Raw genomic sequence first — 6,633 nt, forward strand, 5'->3', positions numbered from 1 at the left:
AAGTGTTGGTCCGAACTGAGCTGCCTGCGGGGCCACCTCGGGGCAACTTGAGGGTTGGTTTTACTCGTAGCTAGTCTCATCCGGTGTTGCCCTGAGAACGAGATATGTGCAGCTCCTATCGGGATTTGTCGGCGCATCGGGCGGCTTTGCTCGTCTTGTTTTACCATTGTCGAAATGTCTTGTAAACCGGGATTTCGAGTCTGATCGGGTCTTCCTGGGAGATTGTCTATTCCTTCGTTGATCGCGAGAGCTTGTCATGGGCTAAGTTGGGACACCCCTGCAGGGTATAATCTTTCAAAAGCTGTGCCTGCGGTTATAGGCAGATGGGAATTTGTTATTGTCCGGTTGTAGATAACTTGACACCAGATCGGAATTAAAATGCATGAACCGCGTGTGTAGCCGTGATGGTCTCTTTTTGGCGGAGTCCGGGAAGTGAACACGGTTTCTGGGTTATGTTTGACGTAAGTAGGAGTTCAGGATCACTTCTTGATCATTGCTAGTTTCACGACCGTTCCGCTTGCTCTCTTCTCGCTCTTATTTGCGTATGTTAGCCACCATATATGCTTAGTCGCTGCTGCAACCTCACCACTTTACCCCTTCCTTTCCCTTTAAGCTTTGCTAGTCTTGATACCCATGGTAATGGGATTGCTGAGTCCTCGTGGCTCACAGATTACTACAACAACAGTTGCAGGTACAGGCTATGCGATGATCATGACGCGAGAGCGATGCTTGCTTGCGTTGAGTTTCTTCTTCTGCTTCTTCGATTAGGGATAGGTTCCAGGTCGGCAGCCTGGGCTAGCAGGGTGGATGTCGTTTGAGTTTCTGTTTGTGTTTCATCCGTAGTCGGATGATGCTCTTATGTATTGTGATGTTGTATTCGGGTGGCATTGTATGCCTTATGTATGTATCCCCATCTATTATGTAATGTTGATGTAATGATATCCACCTTGCAAAAGCGTTTCAATATGCGGGTCTATCCTTGGTGGGACCTTTGAGTTCCTTTTGGATAGGGTCGCATATTGGGCGTGACACCCGACCGGTATCCGTCATGGCGGTTCAGCCGCACTGGTCCTTGACCCAATTATCGATGGATTCCACCTCACGCGAGTCCTGATGGACGGTGGCAGCAGCATGAACCTGCTCTATCAGGATACAATCCGCAAAATGGCTATCTAACCCTCAAGGATCAAGCCCACAAGAACCACCTTTAAATGTGTCATACCAGGTGTAGAGGCCTGCTGTACGGGCTCAAACACACTGGAAGTGGTCTTCGGATCCCCGGATAATTTCCGAAGCGAAGAGTTAATCTTCGATATCGTCCCCTTCCGTAGTGGTTATCATGCACTGCTTGGACGAACCACATTCGCTAGATTCAATGCAGTGCCGCACTATGCCTACCTCAAGCTCAAGATGCCCAGACCGTGCAGTGTAATAACGATCAACGGAAATATGGAGTGCTCACTCCGTACTGAGGAGCACACCGCGGCCCTTGCAGCAGAAGTACAGAGTAGCCTTTTTAGGTAGAACCTCAATTCGGCAGTAAAGACCCTGGACACCGTCAAGCGAGTCTGAACTACTCCGCAGAAGGACCGTCCAGCTCATTCAGAGCTCCACTAGCAATACGGCCTCCTTCCTAGTCCCAATCAAGCGGTGAAATTTGTGTCGCGTGTACATAATTACACACTCAAAATACCATGGGCGTGCATGGAGGCACAGCTAGACCGTGGCCCACAATGCGGCTCAACCACTCCCGGACCCATATACCTTCACCTTTTCTTTTTATTTCAGGTTCTTCTCTTCTCGAGGCTTTTCTGATAACCTGATCATCGGACCTGTCACGGGACAGACACACCAAGAAGGCAAGGAGCTTTGATGTACAAGGGAATCCCCAGGTGATCTCTGCTAACGATCGATATACTGTTTTACATACCCGCATGCAGCTCGCTCTTGGTCATGGCATGCCAAATAGCCTATTTTGCTTATCACATTACTTGTACAAATACGCCTTGACGTATCAATCAAATTAGAACGGAAAATAGTTTGCGGCCCAATATTTGTGGCGTCAGCTTATTACTTTATTCTTTCCTTGTCTTTGTATTTATTACTTATTGCACGCGTACACTCTGGTACGTATCACTTCGTGAGGAGCTTCATCACGCCCCGCAATACGGCAATAAAGTTGGAACACTTTTACAGTACAGTTCGGCACCCCGAACTTATAGCATTATATGCATCAGCTCTGAATCATGTCTTTGGTCAATAGTTGGGTTGCCCGGCTCCTGTGCTTACAACCTTACGTTCTGCTATATCGGCTAGGGTAGTAAAGGGAGAATTACTGCGATTGTGTTACAGTTCTTCTGGACGAGCACCTCAGTAGAGAAAGCCGAAAACTGACTGTCATGATGTGGCGAGAGCTGGTCAGCTGTTCGAGAGGTTTTCAAATCCTTAGAGATTTTTCCGCATTATGCGAGGAATCGGTTCTTATCCGATTAGGCGTGTATAGTGCCCCAAGTTCAGCCTTCCGTATACCAGGAGCTGCGCCAAAATTTTCATTGTCAAACTCCTATTGCTAAGTGAGGGTGATAAAGCCATATTGTCCGATTGCCTTTTTCGTTGCGCTAAACACCTCCTTTAAGGACGAAAATGTGGAGTAAAGAGTGTTTAGATTTATCCCGAACACCCCCATACTATCTACGGGGGGGCAGAAGCCAACGACTGGCCAACTCTCAGATTTTATAAACGGCCGCACAGGAGGTAAAATTTTAAATCAACAAGCATCATATCACATAAAAGATCCTGTTTCATATTACAGGACGGGATAACATGAGTGTATTCATGGGAATATTATATCCTTTCCGCATTGCTCCGCCACAAGGCGGGATCCCTCCAGGACTCTATCAGAATACAGCTCAGGTCGGCGGTACTCCTTGCCCTCAGGCGGCCCCTCGGTTATCAGCTTCTTGGCATCCATCTTCGCCCAGTGCACATTGGCGCAGGCGAAGGCCATCCACGCACCTTCGATATGGACCGACCACTTGATGGCCTCAAGCTGCGGGCAGGCACTCACAAGCCGCTTGACGAGTCTGAAGTAGCTGCTGGGCATGGGCTCGGCAGGCCATAGCCGGACTATTAAGTCCTTCATGGCTAGTTCGGCCGCCTTGTGCAGCGCAACCAGCTATTTCAGCTGGTCGATAAAGGGCACTGGAAGTTCTGGTTCAAGGTATTGAGACTAGAACAGCTTCTCCGTAGAGGTCCCTTCTTCGGCTCGATAAAATTCTGCAGCATCTGATATGCTGCGCGGCAGATCCGTAAACGCCCCTGGAGAGCTCCAAATCTGGGTAAGTAAAAGGTATGTTTCCTTCACATATCTACTTTGCATAATGAAAGCCTTACCCGCTGTTATTTTCTTGGCCGCCTGGATCTCCTGGAGGGCGGCCTGGGCTTCGGCACGGGCATCTTGTGCGCTCTGGCAGGCCTTGGCAAGTTCAAACTCTTGAGTCCTAAAATCGCGCTCCAAGGACTCGTACTTCTTGATGGCGTCCCGGAGCTCTTGCTGGACCTCGCTGACCCGGGCCACCTGCTTCTCGCACGCGGCGTGTTGCTTGGCTGCTTTGTCCTCGGCCTCGGCGAACGGCGTCTTGAGGGCCGCCACCTCGGCCATGGAGCCTAATAAAGTTGATGACACTTTAGTCAGCATGAACCATTCATCCTTCCTAAATATACGCGTAGGTTAAATACATACCTTTGCTTTCCTCCAGCTTCTTCTTCACGAGGTCGAGCTCTTGCTCGGCCCGCTCCAGATTCTGCTTCAGTCTGGAGACTTCCGCAGTATGAGCGGCAGCAGCCAGCAGTGATGCCTGCTTATTCACATAGACATATTACGTTAGACTCCTGTGAAAATTGGTTGATCCTCTGTTCGGTTTTTCTTTCCGAACAACGGACAGAGTATCAGGGGCTACTGTCTACACTGTGACATTCTTTTTCTAATTACGTTGCTTACCTCAAAGCCTATTAGAAGGCTGGTGCAGGCTTCGGTCAGTCTGCTTTTCGCAGACTGGACCCTCTCAATCACCATACTCATAAGGGTACGGTGTTCTTCCACGATGGAAGCGCCTTGCAGCGCTCCGAGTAGCCTATCCGGTGCCTCTGGATGGACAGAGGTCACCGGTGGAGTTGGCTCACCCCCCTCATTTGAAAGAGACGGCCTGCCTGAATCCAGAGCCACTTGGGTCTCCGGGGCTGTATTCGGCTAGGGGCCGAATTGGTTACGGCCCCCATCGTCGGTGTCCATAGGGGCCTATCCCCCCATGTGTTCGGCAACCGGGGTTTTACCCTTCGGCACCATCGGGACAGCCTCCTGAGCCTTTCCCTGGCCTAGGATCCTTCGAGAAAACACCTCTGTGTTGTCAGCGGCCTTGGGGGAGGAGGCCGTCGGAAGGGACTCGTTGTTCATCACCGACGGGTCCAGCCACCCCTCCGAAGAGGAGGACAACACAATGTTGGACTGCCCGGGCTGCAAGTGCACGATCTAGCACATTAAAAACAATAAAGTAAAATTGCCGGATATATTACTGTGTCTGGACACTTACGAGTTGGCTAGGGGCTTGACCCTGGGCTCCCACTCCCCGCTGCTGTTGGTGGCCGCTGCGGAGTAGTCTGGAAGGGAAGTTTTCCCCTTCTTGGATGCCTCGGCCTTCCCATGTGTGGAGGCCTTCCTCTTCTTTCTCCCCCAGCAGTGGGCCAATGGATTTCTTCTTCCTCCTCCTCTTCCTTGTCGTCTTCTGTGGAGGAGTGAGTCTCGCCATCTTCGGACGTCACGTCCAAAGTGCCCTTGCGACGGAGACCACTTCTGGTCCACGGGGCCTCCTTTTTGGCCTTCTTCTCCAGCACCTCATACCGCGCCGGAAACAACATCTTTGTGAGAAGAGGGGTTTCTGGATCTTCGGGCAGAGGAGCCGGACAGTTAATCCGCTCTGCTATCTCTATCCAGGCCTGAAAAAATTGGTGCTGGAGAAGAACTTACCGGATTAGCCCGTTGTTTTGACCTAAGCCCATGATCCTCGGTCGTGGACGGTGGTACCTCACCGGCCTTGAAGAGTACCTTCCAGACGTCTTGACGCGTCGTGCCGAAGAGCTCTAGAAGCATCTGGTGCTTGGCCGGGTCAAACTCCCACAAATTGCAAGTCTGGTGCTGACACGGAAGGATCCAGCGGACGAGCATAACCTGGACCATGTTGACAAGTTTTATTCTCTTGCTTATCATGTTCTGGACAGACGTCTGGAGCCCCGTCAGCTCGTCCGAAGAGCCCCAGACCAGGACCTTCTCTTGCCAGGAGGTGAGCCGCATTGGGACTCTAGATCGGAATTCGGGGGCTCTCGCCCAGTTGGTGCCACGCGACTCGGTGATGTAGAGCCACCCCGATTGCCACCACTTTACAGTCTCCACAAAGGAGCCTTTGGGCCAGGTGACATTTGGCATCTTGCCCACCATGGCGCCTCCGCACTAAGATTGTTGGCCGCTCACCACCTTTGGCTTCACATTGAAAGTATTCAGCCATAGGCCAAAGTGAGGTGGGATGCGGAGGAAGTCCTTCCACGTGATAATAGATGCCGAGATGTTGAGGATGGAGTTTGGGGCCAAGTCATGGAAGTCTAGCCCGTAGTAAAACATTAGTCCGCGCACGAACGGGTGGAGGGGGAATCCCAGCCCACGGACGAAGTGGGTGAGAAACACCACCCTTTCCTGGGGCTCCCGGGCGGGGACGATCTGTCCCTCGGTTGGAAGTCGATGAGCAATATCCTTGGCCAGGTACCCGGCCTCCCGGAGCTTATTGATTTCCTCCTTCTTGACAGAGGAGGCCATCCACTTGCCTCCAGCTTTGGATCCGGACATGATTGGAGTGCTTCTTTTTGGGCGGAGAAGGCGAAAGCTTGGGTGTGCTGGAGGATGGCCAGAGGAAGGAGAAGGCGTGGGTGAACGAGGATGAATCCTTATCCCCATATAAAGACAGTAAAAGTCATGCGCCTCCCCCCTCGCCTTAAAGTCCGCCTATTCCCCGAGCATCGTGGAGATGGCACGTCTGGGTTACCCATGCCCGTACTGATGAGAATCTCGTGATAAGGGGACACGATCACTGCTTCGACAAGACGTGCCAGTGAAACCGCACCTCGAAATACGGAGCGGCAGGATACAAAATAGTTCGAATAATGACCGGGCAGTGGCATGATGTCACGCTACAAAAAGTTGTTAGCGGATTAGACTCATGAAATATTATACTCTCTACGGTTGTGTGTGGTACTTGTTTTGCAGAGCCGGACATGATTTCTATGTTCGGAAGACTATGTTGGAGTATTCGGAGAAGGAACCTGCCTTGCAATGCCGAAGACAATCTGCGCGTCGGACTCATCATCACTGGAGCCTGGCTCAGGGGCTATTGAGGGAGTCCTGGACTAAGGGGTCCTCGGACAGCCAGACTATGTACATGTGCCGGACTGTTGGACTATGAGGATACAAGATAGAAGACTTCGTCCCGTGTCCAAATGGGACTCTCCTTTGCGTGGAAGGCAAGCTTGGCGATTCGGATATGGAGATTCCAATCTCTGTAACCGACTTTGTACAACCCTAGCCCCCCC

The sequence above is a fragment of the Triticum dicoccoides genome, chromosome 4B, assembly GCF_002162155.2.
Source record: "Triticum dicoccoides isolate Atlit2015 ecotype Zavitan chromosome 4B, WEW_v2.0, whole genome shotgun sequence".
In the NCBI taxonomy this organism is placed as follows: domain Eukaryota; kingdom Viridiplantae; phylum Streptophyta; class Magnoliopsida; order Poales; family Poaceae; genus Triticum; species Triticum dicoccoides.